Source organism: Pongo abelii, chromosome 12 (genome assembly GCF_028885655.2).
Source record: "Pongo abelii isolate AG06213 chromosome 12, NHGRI_mPonAbe1-v2.0_pri, whole genome shotgun sequence".
In the NCBI taxonomy this organism is placed as follows: Eukaryota; Metazoa; Chordata; class Mammalia; order Primates; family Hominidae; genus Pongo; species Pongo abelii.
This window is the reverse complement of record NC_071997.2, coordinates 117,857,218-117,875,767: the sequence shown is the minus strand read 5'-3', so window position 1 is coordinate 117,875,767 and position 18,550 is coordinate 117,857,218. Positions and strand designations below refer to the sequence as shown.

At 39.3% G+C, this 18,550-nt stretch overlaps 1 long non-coding RNA gene across 1 annotated transcript in view; it reads right to left on the bottom strand.

The window, feature by feature from the left end:
• Positions 1-18,550, bottom strand: part of LOC129057758 (uncharacterized) — a 226,882-nt gene that overhangs the window by 73,526 nt on the left and 134,806 nt on the right. The window contains exons 4-6 of the long non-coding RNA XR_008522512.2: positions 14,486-14,591; positions 12,372-12,457; positions 5,912-6,003 (exon numbers count right to left, since the gene is read on the bottom strand). This is a non-coding gene — a long non-coding RNA (uncharacterized LOC129057758). The remainder of the gene's footprint in view (positions 1-5,911; positions 6,004-12,371; positions 12,458-14,485; positions 14,592-18,550) is intronic.

The following is an 18,550-nucleotide window of genomic DNA, read 5'->3' as shown; positions in this document are numbered from 1 at the left end:
GACTCTCAAGGTGCTGAGGGGGTATTCAGATTAAAAAACCTGAATATAAGGTTCTCTGGAGGTGCATGGAGAGCTATTTTCTGCTGAATTCCATTAGTCATAGCCAAGGTTGGGGGAGAAAGTTTTCATTTTTGTGAGTCACTGTTTATCTATCTATAAATTTAGTAATGAAATGCCTATGCCACAGGGATGTGAAGAAATTTCATTTTTGCTTATAAAATCCTCAGGGCATGTTTGGATACAAAATGCAATATCACTATAAAATATTGCCCTGATATTGCTATCTCCAAGCCTGGAACTCATTTCTGCATTATGAGAGGCAAAGAAGATTTATAGGAAAGATAAGGAGATAGCTTTTCTCAAGTATTTAAATGAGGTCTTTCTTTAAATAGTCATTGTCTGCTAGTGTCCTCTTAGGAGCTGACAAAGAATATTTGTCAGTGGCTCTAGAAATGTTCTATTTATCAGTGGTCAGCGTAATACTTTAGTAATGGTAAAAACAACTACAATGTATTAAACCCTACTACAAAACCACTTTCAACCATCGTTACCTTAAATCCTCACAATATCTTTGCAGAATACTTGTTAATAGTACTTTACAGATAAGCAAATGGAGGTTCAGAGAAGTTGAGCAAATTTCCTCAAGTCACAGAGGGGCAGAGCTGGGATTCACAACCAGATATTTATGACTCCAGATGCTTTTGCTTTTTCTACTACTAGTCTACATAAGACCAAGTAACATAGATCTATAATCTGCTATTCAAAGTCAGACTCTTCATTTTTATCTTCATTGTTATGGAAACATCTGGAAACTCCTCATTATCTTTAGAAAAAAAAAAAGTTTTACAATAAATACAGATAGGGAAGGCACGCTCCCAGGACACAGAATAGATGCTGTTGAAGCCTCTCCTGGTTAGTGCTTTAGGAAAAAGTGTAGGCCTGTAATTGTAACCCAAAGAGACAAATTTAGGAGCGAAATTGGGCACCCTTGACTGTGTAAAACCCTGAAGGTAATGGAATCACCTCCTTCCTGTCCCTCTTAAAACCCTGCTAAATGTGAATAAAGGTGTGAAAAGCTAGAACTTCACAAGGTCAAACTGGATAGAAGACAGCAATATGTGAAATCTTACAAAGAAAGTAAAGGCACAAAGCAGATAGAGGAGTGGCAATTGGCTTAGCAGTGAAGGAAGCCAGTAATGCTGCAGAAGAGAATGCTAATGGGAAAGAAGCCTTTGGAGAAATAACTGGAGTCAGCCAGGCAAAAGCACATGGATGTACACGAGAGACCCAAAGATACCTGGTCAGGCCCCCAGCTGCCTCTTCTCAACCCTGAGCAGCCAGGCAAAGACCACCTCACTCCACGCAACTCCCATGAGAAATCTTGAAGTTGGTCCTCAGAAGGAATTAAACCATAAAGTCTTTGGAAAAAACAAGCAGAGCTCAGGCAAGGCTGAAGCACATGCGCTGAAAATAGAAATAATAAGAGACAGCCATTACCCCAGACATCTTGCCATGCTCCAAAAAAACCAGCAGCCTGGCAGACAAGCAAGGGGATTATGATTGCAAGGAAACCAAATAACTTCAGGTAAAAGACTTCTAATTTCTGCTGTGGGAGATTTCCCAACAAAACAGGCAACTTGCTGCCAGACCACCCTATAGGGAGGCTTATCAGAAGAAAAGCTATGCCCACCCAGAGGTCCTGACTGGGCCTTTAATCATTGAATTCTTATTGGTTAATGCTAAATATGAATAGGCAGGAAAAAAAATCACTAGATATGTAAAAATGGACTCTCACATGAAATGGAGAGACCAAATCAGGACAGCAGAACTCTGGAAGATATAAAAGAAACAATCAATTTAAAAATAGCTGTTTCAAAATATAATTAATATCTTCAGAAAAATAAGAGAACATAATGTGTACTATGAACAAGAACAAGATGCCATGGGAAGGTAAAATCCAGAAAATAAGAAAGAATGTTTGTTGAAACTTAATAACTACACATTTTGATGCGGTAGAACTGTTGAAAGGTAAAGTTGGGGGGATCATTTAGAAAGTAGATTTAAAAGACAAAGAGGAGAGAAAGATAAAATCAGTTAATTAATTCAAGACATACAACGTCTAATAACTCCTGTAAAAAAGAAAAAAAATGAGAGGAAAAAAAACAGAAGAAAAATTTATCAAATAAATAATGCTGGAAATGTTCCCATAAATGAAGCATATGAGTTCCAAGATTGTAAGGGCCCACCAAGTGACCCAGCACAATAAATGAAAACACCATGTTAAATTATAGTAAACTGATATCCCAAAGCCCAGGGATTAGTGGATGATCTTCCAATCTGCAGAGAGAAAAAAGCAATTCACATTCAAAGAACAAGAATCAAATTGGCATCACACAGTGAAACAACCCTTCAAAAGTAAAAGAAAATGATTTTAACAGAAAATTCTCTATCCAGTCAACCTATTCATCAAATGGAAGGCTAGACTAAGTCTATTTTTTGATGTACAATGATCAAAATATGCTCCTCCCAACCACTTTTGTCAAGAAGCTATTGGGAGTTGTGCTCTTGCAAATAAGCATGACAGAGACAACTAGCTATTCATCAGAAATTATAATCTTCCTTCCGTCCACAAACCTTTCCTTGGGTACCTGCTACCCAGCCAGGGACTACTCTTCCTAGCCCTCTTTGTGCCTGGGTTTGGCCATACAACTGGGTGTAGCAATATTCCACAATAGGATGGGGCAGACGTGACTTGTGTTATTTCTGGGCCAAAGTGATTAAGAAGCAGAGGTGTCTCCTATATTCGCTCTTTCTCCATCCTCCGGCTAAAAGCAGAGAACTCCAATGCTCTAGGGAAATAGCCATAAAATAGAAGGAGAGAGAAGAGAAATGTAAGTGGGAATAAAATATTGTGTTATGTCACCAGAATGCTGGAGTTTATGACAGCAGTGTTACCCTAACATGGTAGCTAGTCTCAAAGGTGGTGGCCAACTAGTTCTTCCCTCCCTCTGTCCACATACTGCTCCTCACATCGAAAGATGTCTAATTTCCTCCCCTGGAATCCATGCTTGCCGTAGTGATTTTCTTGAACAAATATGGCAAAAGTGATGTTCTAGGTCTTCCAAAGTCAGATAATAAGAAGCCTTGCAGATTTCCTCAGGGCATTTTAAAAAGCTCACTCTTGAGATGCTCCACCACAAAACCAAGCTGCTGTGCTGTGAAAAGTCCAAGCCACATGGAAAGGCCATGCATAGTTGCTCTGGTTGACTGATCAAGCTGAGCTCCCAGCCAACAACCAGCACCATCCCCCAGCTGTGCGAGGGAGCCACCATCACTGTGCAGAACACTGAAGCCCCAAGACGACTGCAGACGTGCCAGCACCCCAAGTCACTAGCACATGGCACAGAAGAACAACACAGTTAACCCACGGAATGGTGGAAATCAGAAACTGCTTCATGCCATCGAGTTTTAGGGTGATTTGTTACGCGGCAATAACTAACTAGAGCACTTACATAATATGGCAAGGGAGTAAATTAAGAAAAGGAAGACATGGAGTCCAGGAAGAAAGAGCAAATTTTATGGAGAATCCCAGGATAAGAGCCGTGCAGCAGACCCAGAGAATGACTGGTCACTTCTGGAATGGAAGAGAGGGTATCTAGAGAGAAAAACTTTAGGAAAAACATGAATTTCATGAGTTATCCAATATATGTGAACATTTAGAAAAAAATATCAAGAGGTATATGACATTGGATGGAATGCCTGAGAAAAATAAGGATAGAGACAATCATGAAAATGAAAAACAAGGCAAGTATTTGTCCCAGGAAAATAAAAATTAATTTAAAAATGCAATAATTATAAACAACTTGATTCATAAATAATCAAAAATAGCACGGTTACAAAAACGTAAATGCTGACGAACTGGAAAGTGTGAGACAATAAGATTAACAGGTTGGGGCAGGAAATAAGAAGGGAAAGGATGTGCCAGAGCTAAATAGAAGCAGAGGTAAATATCAGAAAAAATATCAAAAAGAGTACATAATTATCTGTGGAAAGAAGAACCAGGTACGGGAGGAGCAGGTCACAGTGCTACCACTTCCATTGTAAGCAGAACAGGGACATAGAATCTCTAGGCTACACCACTTGCTTAACTGTCAGCTCCACCACTTATTAGGTCTTTGAACTCAGGCAACTAAATTAACCTCTTCGTGTCCCAGTGTCCCATCTGTAAGACAGAGACAATACTACTAAGTTGCTGTGATTATTAAATGAGTTCAGATGTATAAAACATTTAGAACTGTGCCTGACACATGTGAGTGCATGCCATGTGTTTTCTATTAGTACATCCAGCCTTTTAGCCCCATTTGATTTTAATCCAGGTGCAAGAACTACTTTGAGAAAAACGAAAGTTAACTTAAAAAATTAAAAATTCTAAAATTAATCCAGAAATTAGAGACTTGCTTGCAAGCCTTTCTCATATTCTAGACTGAGTGTGTAGGTCCATAGAAAAAGTTTGACACAATTTCTTTATTTTTAAAGTGAGCATGATACCCTGTCTCACAGGACAGCAAGGAGAATCAAATCCATTAATACATTTGCAATAACTAAAACAACTCCAGGCACATAATAAGGGCTGAAATGTAAGTCCCCAACCCACTACCCAAATTACAAAACATTTTATCAACAAAAAATACAATCAACGAAGAAAAGTTAAAGCATTAGGATTACTTGGCAAGGGTAAGAAAAGTTTGAGGGACAGAATTAATAACTGTCAAATTATCTACATAGAGAAGGTGTTTGACTGCTGTCCATCTTTAGGGAAAGGGATAGAAGAAAGCACTCCAGGTATGAGATAAAGGAAGACTTTGGTCTTGCGAAGGAGCATTAAACATACAAATAGATTATGAAAGGAGGCATTAAAAACCCCTTTGTGGGAGTTTTAAAAGCAGAACTTGATTCTGTGGTTTAGGATGAGTTTCCAGTGCTCCTGGCAACACAGGAGACATGGACAAGATCTCTCCTGTCAGAATCCATGATTCACTGCACATAAATATTTGCCCATGTATGTGGGGCTTCCGAGGGACGTGCCAACCCTGTTTCTTTAATGAGGCAGGACATCATTAAAAAATGCAATTTCAGAACATTTTATCAACAAAACAATATATAACCAATGAAGAAAAGTTAAAAGCATTAGGATTATTTGGCAAGGGTAAGAAAATGGCTGACACCATAGTCAGCCATTCAGTGCCCTCTGCCCAAGCCCCATGATGTGCCTGGTTTTACTTCACTCCTCATCTTTTCTCTAGTTTCATCGTTTAACTCCATGCCCTAACTTTAGTCTCTGCCCCCTACCCTTCCTAGATTCAGCTCTGTTCACTACCTCCTTATGGGCACTGAGACCTTGGCAATTCTCTATGACTCCCATGCCTTCCAGGTGAGACTTTTGCACTTCGGCTAGTAGACTAGATCATTAGAAGGTGAAACAAGGGAAATTTCCAAGTCAGTGTAAAACAAATGAATACATTAAAGGGTGTGTGTTTTCAGCGTAAAACAAATGAATACATTAAAGGACGTGTGTGAGCATTGACTTAGTTGGGAAATAAGTGAGCTGAAGTGGAATTTGAAAGTCCCTCTAAGTGAACTACTTTAGAGGTATAGAATGCATCTCTAGATACAGTAAATACAACTGCTTATATGTCAGACTCCAGTTCTATTTCTAGCCCAGCACTAATTCTGTCTCTCTCCCTATACTTCCCTGCATATTCCCCATCCCACCCCTCTCTCCACCCCCAGAAGAGTTGATTTGATCACAGAAGAGTTGATTTGAGTTGGTCATTTTCCATCCAGAACGCTCATTAGTCATGAACATCATGTAAAGGGTCATATGCATGAACGTAGGCAGGTCTTTTCCTACCTGCTTCCAAGTGGCTGGACGTGTAGGCTGAGTGGGGACCTGAAATCCGCCTGTGAGATGCCTCAGAGTGGTGGAGGGTGAGGTGTTAGACCCTAAGAGGAGGCAGAGAGCAGAAGAGCAAATGAGCAAGTCCCTGTATGATTAGGAACGTGTCATCTTTTGGAACTCAGGATGGCAGCCCGAGTTCATGAAAACTTCATGAAATTATTGTAAATAAAGGTGTAAGTGTGAAATATAAAAACCCATGTCTGGAATACTATTGTTCAAAGGGCAGCTGTCAGAGCAGAGGTAAATGTACAGTGACGGGCTGGGAAGGCTTCAGAATTGGTACATTTACAGAACACTATTGTTTACACAGGGAACGTCAGCAACAGAAGAAATACATCTGATTTTAAAAACAGATTTTGGTCCTATAACGAGAAGAGGGATTAAAGAAAAAAGGAAAGAGAAAACACTGTCATCCAGGAAACACTGTCGGTCCTGCCCAGGTTAAAGGAAAAATTAGAACAACTTCAGGAGCAAGTCAGAAATTTTAAACATACTTGGGCCAGCCTGAAAAACATAAGGTAGCAAGAGAAAACTAGAGAATTGGAAACATATCCCACAGCTGCAAACAGCAGAGGCGATAGAAAGTAAAGCTTCTAGTGACAGTAAAGTAGAATAAGATAAAGTCAGACAACTAAATAGCTGAGAAAAGGCAAGATTTTGGACAAGACTGTATAAGAAATATAAATTGTTTCCTCTGAGTCCCCAAGATCTCAGACTATGAAGCAACAACTGCTGTTTCAATGCAGAAATCTATTGAGGACAGGGGCTCTTTCCATACATTTGTATTAGAGGAGTTAAAGTTGTAATTGTTGGTTTAAATGTCTAGAAGCTAGTGGGGTACCTAATAAAGATATTCAGTGAATTTAAAAATATTACATACATGGCTTCCACTTTGAATTTCTGAATCCTTTATACTTCATTTTGAGACTGCTTTAATATAAAAACATCAAATGCAGTTAAAATTGCATTATTAATTCTGAAAAGGTATGTGAAAATTAGGGTGTTTACATATCATATAGCAGGGTGTACTTAGGAATCTCAAGTGTACTGATGATCTAAAACCAGTTTCTGACATTAACCACACAATCTTCCATGGCATTCTCTAGGTAGAGATCAGTAAAACTATGGCCAGAGCCACATGAGTAGCTGAAATAATTAAAGCTCCTTTTAAGCACAATGCATTTGGGTAGAATTCACATGTAAATTGTGGATGTTAATCATTTTATTAACAAGGTACTATTTTGAGTGTGTGTTTTAGCTAGGAATTATCTTACAAATATCCCAGAGCAAAATAAAATTGCTCATTTTCAGATGTTTAAATCCCTTACAGGTATATCTTGGGGCAGCATAATTGGGGAAAAAAAAAACCTATTTTCAACTAACTAAAAAGATATGGATTGAAATGTTCCATTATAATTCTCATACTAATATCTCCTGCCAACATATAGAATAGCCCATTAAATTCACAACAGTTCAGATAAAGAATACACTTAACACTACCGAGTATAAGGTTGTTAAAAAATTAATCTAATACACTGAACCCTTCTCCCCTAAGAATATAAACTCCAGCTTATGGTACACCTTCAACCAATGGAGAGAAAAGGAGGTTTTCATATATGTTACATTCATTAGTCTCTTCAATTCTCCATCATTTCCTGATTTTTTAAAGAAACCTAACTGAATTATTTCATATAAAGACTCTACTTATATTTCACAGTACCAGTTTTCATGCACACTTAAAGAAATTGATAATAACCGCCTTCATTTGCAGAAAATAGACCATAGCTTACAACTTGAAGTTTATTTACTTGAACTTTGCAATGAGACAACTTCAGTGTTTAGACAATCAAGAATTCTTCCCCTAGAGCAATCTGTAAGAAAGGTGGCTATTTTAATACTTGGAAAATCAAATATGAAGTTTGCTTAATAAAGTAAGACTCTTCAAATTTACCCACAAAAAAAGTATGCTAGAAATGCCATCATTTGATCAATACAGGAGTTCTTGAATTCCATAGGAAAAAATGTAACAGGCAGTAGGTGAGAAATTTTTATTTTTTTAATTATAAATTCTGAAATACCTGAAATACCTGAAATAAACACTGAAAAGACAAAGTCCATTAGTTTATCTCCTTGATTCCTAGTGGAATTGATGTCCTAATTATTGGATAAATATAGATGTAAAATAGATATGACATGATTTCAGGTCATCAGTTACTTTTTTAATCCTAGCCTTTAGATTTTAAAAATAATAATAATCTGGCTCATGAAATACTATATCCTTCAAAAGAGCACATGTACTTTAAATTAAACAATATGTTACCAAGAAGGAATATTCTGATTATTTAGAACAAATGTACTTGACAAACATCAGTTTCTGATTGTCTTGTAAGTGCCTGAAATTATCAAAGCACCAATTTCAAATAATAATATTCATATTCATAAAATAGTATTGCTGATTTCTCTTGGTGAGTTCTACAAGACATTAGATTTCCTTCTTTTTTAATTAAAAATAAACGTTTTGCTTTGTGTACTAGATTGAGTGGTGTTTGCTAAGCATTGCATTTTACCGACATAACCTGGCTTAATACTGACAGGTATTTCTTTTTATGACAAATATATACATATATCATAAAATCACAGACTATAGGGTTGGAAGGTACCACCTTAGACATTATATTCATATCTTTTGGGATGTATACTATGCAGAGAAATAAGAATGTAGAATAAATTTATTGTGGTACAAGGCTTTGTCAAAATATCAAACAAAAAAGGAAGCACTAGTACTCATAGCTTTAACATAACATTTTTTACTTGATATTTAAAGTAAGATGGGCTAATTATAAAAACTTGGAAAGCATGAAGGGAATAAAGTTATGCTACCCATAATCTTACCTCACAAAGATTTTCTCTTATGCCTAGAGCAAAAAGTTCAATTCATCCAAATACCCAGGGAATTTGGGTAGGGAAATATTTAAATATATTTTGGTATATATTCTTTTGCTCTATTTTTTATGTGTTTTTTACATAGTTGATATCTTACCCCAGTATTCAAATCTTGATAAATTTTGAAGAGGTTTCCAAGCCTCTTCTCCCTTTCCCCTCCTGCCAGCTTTCTCTCCCATTCTCTGTTCCCATTAGAATGTGACAGCTCAATCCATATGATACAGTGTCCGTATTTGTCCAGCCTTGTCTACATTGCCATGAAGAAAAGCGTGAGCCAGCAGTGTTGGTGCACATCACCCTGAAAACATTGTTATGGAAACAAATATCTCCCACTCCTCAGCTCACCTCCAAAATAAGGTGAAAAAACAGGGAACTCTACCCCAAATATTTTACCAATTCTTTTCTTGAATTTGTCCCTATTATACAAATTTTGGTGGTATCACTGAGGTTTATGTCCATTTGTAAGAAAAGAGTACCCTTAATTGGAAAAAGTATAGCTGCTTATCCATATAATTTCATTTTAAAGTGTAAGAAACAATATAAACAGACCCAGATACAATATAAACAGACCCATCTACTAAAAGTGCCAGGACAACATATTATAAATGGAAAACAGTTTTGTCTTAAATCTACTTTTCAAAATAGTTTAATGACATTCCTCTTAATTCAAGAAGAATCTGTGAGAAAAATCAATTTCAGGGTGCTTCAGTTCCCTCCCTCATGAGGGAAGTTCATTGTGTCATAGTTCCAATGACAACCAAGAAAATTATAAGAAATACCAGGAAGATTAAGATACCAGTTAGGTAAACAAGCCCAAAATATCAGAAAACATGCTGAAGAGCTAATTCACAAAAGAATAAATACAACTGGTAAATAGATATTTTTCTTTAATACTCAGACTAATTGGTCATAAAATAAATACAAATTTAAAAGAGAATATCCAAGTTTGTGCCTATTAAGTAAAAATTTTAAATTTTTAGCTGACAATTTCCATGACATGGCTAAAACTGATAAACTCCTAGTACTTGTGAAATTTGCAAATTTGTAAGACTAGGAAAAATGTTAGGCATGTGACATAAAACATTTTGCCTACTTGATCAAGTGAGGTTAGGAGTAACCTCAGTTCTATAAGTTTATTTTAAGAAATAATCTCAAAAAAGGAATAAGACCACATGCACCAAAACAATCAAGTAAAATCAGAATTAGTATAAATGTCCAGCAATAAAAGAATAAAGTTAAAACATCGCACATCTTCAATGGAACACTCAGCATCCCTTGAAAGAATCATTGTAAATACCACCAAATAGTATGTATTTTAGAAAAAACAGACAATAAGATCATAGGTATAACATGACTCTAAGTATCTAAAAGATAACTCTATAGTCATGTTTGTGTTTACTGAATTGTAATATATCATTTTCAAAAGGAAATCATTATATATATGGTTCCCACTACATATAGTATACATATATAGTAGACGTGTGTGTGTGTGTGTGTGTGTGTGTGTGTGTATAATTTTATATATATATCTTGAGGTCAGAAGTGCGAGACCAGCCTGGCCAACATGGTGAAACCCCATCTCTACTAGAAATACAAAAATTAGCCAGGCTTGGTGGCACATGCCTATAGTACCAGCTACTCGGGAGTCTGAGGCAAGAGAATCGCCTAAAACCAGGAGGTGGAGGTTGCAGTGAGCTGAGATCATGGCACTGCACTCCAGCCTGGGTGACAGACTGAGACACTGTCTCAAAAAAATTTAAATTTAAATTTAAAAAAAAAGACAATGCAATGGTCAGTCTCACACATTGCTGGTGGTAGAATGAATGACATAAATTTTAGAGATTAATCCTCAGAAGATATTGACATTGACCCAAAGAGACAAACTTAAGTTCAGAAAAACAAGCCTTCAGTATAAAACATCGCTGCAGCATCATTCGACATGTAGAAAAACTGAATAGCACCTAAATGTCCAACAGCTGGGTAATACATATGCAAAATGTGATGCGTATACTTACTTAGAACAGTATTACATGGCCACTAAAAAAGATGCTTACAAAAGTAATAACACAAGGGAATGAGTTAGCTATAATTGTAAATGAAAAAGAAGGGTGTAAAATGGTACACAAACAGCATCATTACAATTCCTTTTTTAAAACACTGTGTGCATAAAACAAAGAAATATATCAAAATTTTACTCATTTATATTTGGGTAACAAGATTATGGTTAACTTTTCTTTTTTTCTCTTTTTTTCTTTTATTCCTTATCTTCTGATGAATTTTAAATGACCCTATTTCTCATTGTAATCCTTAAATTGTTAAAACAGGCCAGGTGCAGTGGCTCACACCTGTAATCCCAGTGCTTTGGGAGGCCGAGGAGGGTGGAACACCTGAGGTCAGGAGTTTGAGAGCAGCCTGGCTGACAAAGTGAAACCCTGTCCCTACTAAAACTCCAAAAAAAAAAAAAAAAAAATAGTTGGGCATGGTGGCGCACACCTGTAGTCCCAGCTACTCGGGAAACTGAGGCAGGAGAATCACTTGAACCTGGGAGGCAGAGGTTGCAGGGAGCTGCGATCATGCCACTGCACTCCAGCCTGAGCAACAGAGACTCCATCTCAAAAAAAAAAAAATTGTTAAAACAGCAAGAATACTTGTTATGCCATTGAAAATTTCTGGCATAAAATGCATAAGCAGGTTTGCATCTCGGCTAAAAATAATAATATCTTACAGTAAATATTATGCTTTTAACTTTCCAAAGTACCTTTTAATCTTCTCATAGTCTTAAAACATCTCTCCAATGCAGATAAAGGCATTCTGTCATACTTTTTAATTTGTATTTTTAGAGATAGGGCCTCACTATGTTGTCCAGGTTGGACTCTACCTCCTGGCTGAGGGGATCTTCCTGCCTCAGCCTCCAGAGTAGCCGGGACTGTAGGTGCACTCCACCACAGCCAGCTATTTTGTCATCTTTTTAAACTCAACATACATACTAAGGACATCTTGCAATAGATGCTGTAGTGTGTACAGAGAACACGAGATAATAAGCCATGGTTCCTTCACAGCCTAGAGGAAACAAATGAAGAAATAGACACTGGTGACAACAACTACAGAGGAGAGACATGGGAAGGACTAAACCCGCCCCAGGGAGCAGGGACAGCTGAGCCTGGACTTGAAGTGGGAGTGGGAGTTTGACAGCTGGAGAAGAGGAGGAAGACAGAGGAGGTGGTGTCTTCATCCATCCACAATCCAGAGCTTGAGAAAGACGAGTTAGCAGGGCAGATGGCCTGCAGGGAGGGCCAACCCTGGTGTGCACATGGGAGAAAGTAGGGACATGGAAGATATGCAGGGTCCAAAAATCAAGTGATACCCAGCTCTAGTCAGGGCTGGGACTAGAACCCAGCTCTAACCAACAACCCTTTCTCCATCAACGGCAGGGGAAAATAATTAAATAATAATTTTTAGAAAAACCCACCTGGATTAATGTCTCAACTCAGTAAGGATCATCTTGCTGAGCCTGCTTCTTATCTGAAGGACGCCTTCCTCCCACGTTGGAAGGAACTAAGAAATAATGGATGTAATCATAAAGTCCTTTTCAAACTCCAGAAACATAAGGTACCATTGACACTCTTCTTCCCAGTATTGCAGGGAACCACAGCCTTTATTCTGAAGGTTGTATACCCCATGGCAAATTTCCCTGCAGCACCATGGTTCTCAAACTTTGAAGTACGTTAGAAACACCAGGAGAGATTTTACAACCTTCTGCTGCCCAGGTGCATTACCCATTAAATCAGAAACTCTGAAGGTGTGGTCCACACAGGGAGCCGTTTAAAACTTCCCCAGATGATTCCAATGTTTGGCCAAGTTACCCAAAGTACGGTCCAAGGACCATCAGCATCACCTGGGTCTTGGTAGCATCTTGGGCCTCACTCAGACCTGCTGTATGAGAATCTTCAATTTAACAAGCTTTCCAGGTGGTTGGTGTACAGATTAAAGTTTGAGGAGCACTGTTCTAGACAGATTTAGCATTCTCCAAGTTCCTACTCTGAATTGTCTTTCACGATGCAGTGGGAAATGAATCCCAGCCTCACCCTCAATGACTCGCTCTCTACTAAGCAGGGCATGCCAGTGCACAGTGCTCTGGAGGTTACCGAGGAGGGGCACCTTTGGCTGAGAGGGTGGAGGTAATGAGTGGAGATCAGGGAAAGCTTTCTGAAGGTGGAGAAGTGGGAATGGAACAGAGCTCAGTGTGGGCAATGCTACATTTTAGAAGCAGCAAGCTTGCACTTTGGAGGTTTCATGTTTCAGGAGGAGGTCCAGATTGATGACATAATATGTGTGAAAATGCTCTAAAAACTGTAAATCATTATGTAAATGGGTATTTGCATTATCCCTCACAAGTCCTAGTGGGTCTTTCTCATAACAAAGTCTTCCGGGAATTAAACTCTTAATTGTAGCTAAAGGAAGTCTTCAAATCGAGATGGGTGTTCAGCTAGGTGCCCAAGTCCTTGCAAATGATGAAAATAATTCCAGGCAGCACAATCCAATTTATACCCTCCTCTGCTCAGGGTATCTGACAAGGGGAACCATACATCCTGTTGTGCCTAAGACCATCATAGTTATTCCCGTCATCTGTGCACAATTTGTAATGTTGCCTCCACTCGTTCTTGAAAGCTTGGATGATTAAAATATAATCACATTATGTTGGACACAATCGTGCTTCAAAAAATGCAAATGATATTTCTCCATTTTCAGGAGATGGTTCAGGGCTGCCCCTAGCAAGAAATATCCAGGCTTGTGTGGAGTCAGCCCCGAATCTGTGTATTTTCTTTGCTTTTTGGGGACACTCTTAGGACGCCCAGACATTCTGCATGTTCCACACCAGTGTCCTTCGTCCCTCATCCATGCAGCCATGAGTGAGGAGCTGCAGAGGCTTTCAGGTGTGCAATTTGCAGGTAACAACAAACACTCTCCTCCACCACCACCTACAACCACCATCGATTCTAAACTGGTCAAAGGACCTTCCCTGGCCATGGAATTTCATGGGGCAAGGAAAGGGAAGCCACAAACTACAGCAATGCACCATTCTAGACAAGCTTCAACCTGCCATTTGTGACCCTTCACCAGAGACCGCAGCTGCCAACACCAGAGACCGCAGCCAATACATTACTGGCTCCACATTCATTTCTCCAAACAATTTTATAATGTTTGTGACTAACTTCCTGATTTCTGAGCTCCCACTAAGCTCCCTGTAGTTATCTCAGGGAAGGGGACCTTTGAAGGGAGTGACCATTTATTGAGCGTCTCCTATGAGCAACTTATCCTGTAGGGCACATTACATATAGCACCTCACTGGATTCTCACTCACAGCAGCCCTGGGAAGAACCCTCCATGCTCCCCACTTTAGACATGAAAAAAATGGACACTAGGGGAGGTTAAATTGACCAAAGTCACTCTTTACAACACTGTAGACCTATGCTTTAACTCACAACTGTCCTGTTTATTTTTTTTTCATTTCTGCCACATCCAAGACAAATTGTTTCAGGTTGACACGAGGAGGGGACAGAGGAGCAAAACCTGCTGATTTACCTTTTTTCTGCCTTATTCTCCTGCTCTCCCAAACCTTTCTTCTTTGCTGAGATGATCTCCAGCGATTCCATTCTTATTGGTCATTTGGAGACATTAATTTTTTCTTCTAGAACAACACCATACATTAACGACAATCATTCCATTCAATTTTATCAATCCTCTAATTGGTCCAAATAATTTTGAATCACAAAATTTCCTATTTCAAAGTGTTGGCAAATTCTTCTAATTTAGAGTTGTCTAAAAATGTTCAAACTATATTTTATCTTTACTCCTTGCAGCCAGCATGTTTATTAAAAACCCAGTCACTGCCAGAAATAAAACTAAATCCAACTCAAACACTCCTAAATTTGTCTTTCCAATAGCTTGATATTATATAATGTATTCCCAAGTGACTTTTAAATGAAATAAAATAATTATATTTATTAAAAACATATCATTATATAGAATTTGGTTTAAGCCAAACCAATAAATATCTATTGAACACCAACACAGTTCCATTCACTGTTCAGAGGGTGGGAGTACAAAAATGACAGAGACATGTCCCCAGTTAGGAAGACAGAAGAGATAAAGTCAGATAGAGGAGAGAAAGCATGCACAGAAATAGTTATTATATAGGACTTTTTAAAAATTAGAATTTATCTCTATCATGTACCTAGCACACTGAAGGATGTTTGTTTACCTGCATTTTTCTTTCCCTGCACCAACCTCCCTGAGAACTGGGAACTTGTCCTAATTTTTCTTTTACCTTCCAGCACCATAGTCGGGAATTCGTTCATAACATGTACTCAGTAAGTATATGTTTAACAGAACTGAATTGCCTTAATCTTAAAACTGATTGCCATAAACAAATGGAAATCCATTTCAGATGTACCTTGAAAGAAAGTGGAGGCTTTAACTACTGAGAGATGGCGAAGGGATTGTTTCCAGTAATGGGAATAGAAAGATGAGAGAAGAGGAGGTAGAATTATATTCATTGCTAGGATCCAGTCTTGCTGAATTTCTCTAAACCCTCAAAGCCCAGCAGGTGCCTACGGCCTGAAGCAGCTCAAAGATCAGAGAGCCCATCCTGCATGTGCCAGGGTGGGCTGTGATAATAACGGACCCTAGGATATATGGGATTCCAGATGCACCCTCCTAGAGCAAGGGGCCTTGGATGTGGCTGATGCTCCTCGATTCTCTTCTAACAAGGTTCCTGAGAGTCACAGGCTGGGAGCAGCTATTCCCCTCACTCTGAGAGGTCCACCTTCCAGGCATGCCAGAGCCTCTAGCACCTGTAGTCCTGGGGCTGATTGCTATTCCTTATCCTATCTTCTTTTCCCAACCTTAACCTGTTACCTGTCCCACATGGATTCTGGGCTCTGCCAGGAACAAGGCTGTCTTTCTCATTCTCTTAACCTGCCCTCAGCACAGGCTGAAGCTCCTTCAGCCAGAAAAGCCTAGCATCACTATTGGTATCAGGTAACTTGCCAACAGGGAGCTGCTTTATCGCTGCTCATTGCTCAATGGGCTACACCAGTGATGCCCAAAACCAGTGATGCCATTTTGACTATGTCAAAAATGTATTGTTCCAGTTTACACCCCTCAGAGATTCTGATTAAGTGGGTTGGATGTGTGGCAGGAAAATCTGCATTTTATTTATTTTTTTTATTATACTTTAAGTTTTAGGGTACATGTGCACAACGTGCCAGTTTGTTACATATGTATACATGTGCCATGTTGGTGTGCTGCACCCATTAACTTGTCATTTAACATTAGGTATATCTCCTAATGCTATCCCTCCCCCCTGACCCCACTCCACAACAGGCCCCAGTGTGTGATGCTCCCCTTCCTGTGTCCATGTGTTCTCATTGCTCAATTCCCACCTATGAGTGAGAAAATGTAGTGTTTGGTTTTTTGTCCTTGCGATAGTTTGCTGAAAATGATGAGTTCATGTCCTTTGTAGGGACATGGATGAAGCTGGAAAAATCTGCATTTTAAACAGCTCCCCTGGAGATTGTGAGAAGCAGCCATACGTGGAACCCTCCCTTTCTGCCATGGGCTATTGCACCTGTTCTAAGCCCTTGGGCTGGGTCAGGAACACTCACCTTTGTGACTGCTCAGCATCCTACAACATCATGTGGAATAGGCTTCACCATTCCGTCCTACCCCACCCCACCTCAGCATAATCCACCCACACTCTGTGCTTTGTTCAGCAAATGCAGACCACATGCCTCAGCCTGACTTGACACTAGCCTGGACACATCATCATCTGCTGTTCTTCAGTTGCTCAGAGCTGAGCTGTGTCTCCCCAAAGAACTTCCCCCTTTTTTGAGGCAGAGTCTTGCTATGTTGCCCAGGCTGGAGTGCAGTGGCTACTCACAGGCATGATCATAGCTCATGGTAACCTTGAACTCCCAGGCTCATGCACTCCTCCCAGCTCAGCCTCCCAAGTAGCTAGGTCCCCACAACCACGACCAGTCTATTATCTTCTAATGCCCAGCCTGGCAGCCCATGCCCCATGGTTATAATCCATATCATGCTCCCCTCTTCCCCCCAACACAAGTACACACAGCTCTGTCTTAGGTGCCCCCCATGTACTCCCCACCTCCAGCATCACCAGGCCTATTCAGAAGTCAATGAGTTGGTGACGTCCCTGTTGTCCTCCTTTGAGGTTAAAAACAGGTAATATTTATAAGCCTCTGTCACAGTGCTTGGCACACAGATCTTCAATCCTGTCTTTTGGGTCTGAATCCAGAGAATACAGAAGAGACCCCATTGGGTCTCTCTGATAGCTAGATTCACTGGGACACTAATAAGGACGGTAGCCACTAATACTTATGTTCGTCTTAAGTGCCAGGAGTATTTTAAGACTTTTCATATATATTGGCTTTTTTCATCCTGATGACCCTAGCTAACTAAATACTAATTATGATTTCAATTTACAATTGAAGAAATGGAAGCCTAGGGGTGTGACAGAACTTATCCAGAGGCACAGAGCGAATGAGTGGTGGAGTCCCAGTTTCAGTCCAGATAGTCTCCATGGCAGACGGCATACAGCACCAGGCTGTCCTTCAAGGTCAAATCCCCATTCCAAATCAGGGGACATCTGCTCCTGCCTTGCCCACCTGCCCATGTCTTAGCCCAGAGGGAAATACTTCCAACATAATTGCTCTGGGCTGTCGGAAGATATTGTTGTCTCTTTGCGATGACAGATGCCCTCAGATGCCAGGAACAACATTGGAATCCTTGACTTGACAGGGCTGAATTTAATATTATGGGAAGAAGCAGTCTGCTGGGGACCCCAGAGCTCTTTCTGCCTTCCAAAGGGCAGGAAAGCAGATGCTGATATTGTAAGAGAATCGTTCCTTAGACAAACCAAGTACAAAATGCTTCAAGGACTCAGAAGGAAAAAAGCTGTCACCACCCCCTCAATTTTCTCTCTAGCAAAGCTGCATGCAAAAATTAAAATCCCTCTTCTCCATCCAAAGGAACTCAAGGGAGACACACTGAAATTTTTAGAAAGATCCTTATCCAAACAACAGGAAAATTAACAATACAGATTCTAAGACAAACAAAGAAAACAAGACTGTGCTTGAATTTAGAAAACTCAAGTTTCTGACCGTATAATAGCAATTTCATGCTTTTCTTTTATAAAAAAAAAATATGGTGCCAAATATCTTACTAAATTATTGGAGCTCCATGATGAGAACTTATGGATAAAGGAGAAAACAATAGATACTGGGATGTACTTGAGGATGGAGGGAGAGGAGCAGAAAAGAGAGGAGCAGAAAAGGAGCGGAAAAGAGAAAAGTATTGGGTACTGGGCTTAATCCCTGGGTGATGAAATAATCTGTACAACAAAGCCCCATGACATGAGTTTACTTATGTAAAAAACTTTCACACATACCCCTGAATCTAAAATACAAGTTAAAATAAATACATAAATAAACTATACATTGCTTCCCTTTCTAGTCTGGCACATGAACTTGGTCTTCCGCAATGAACTAGTTCAGCTCAACATTTGCCCAGCACTGACCCAATGCCAGGCCCTGTGCTTGTTTTTTTTTTTTTTTTAATTTTCCCCCA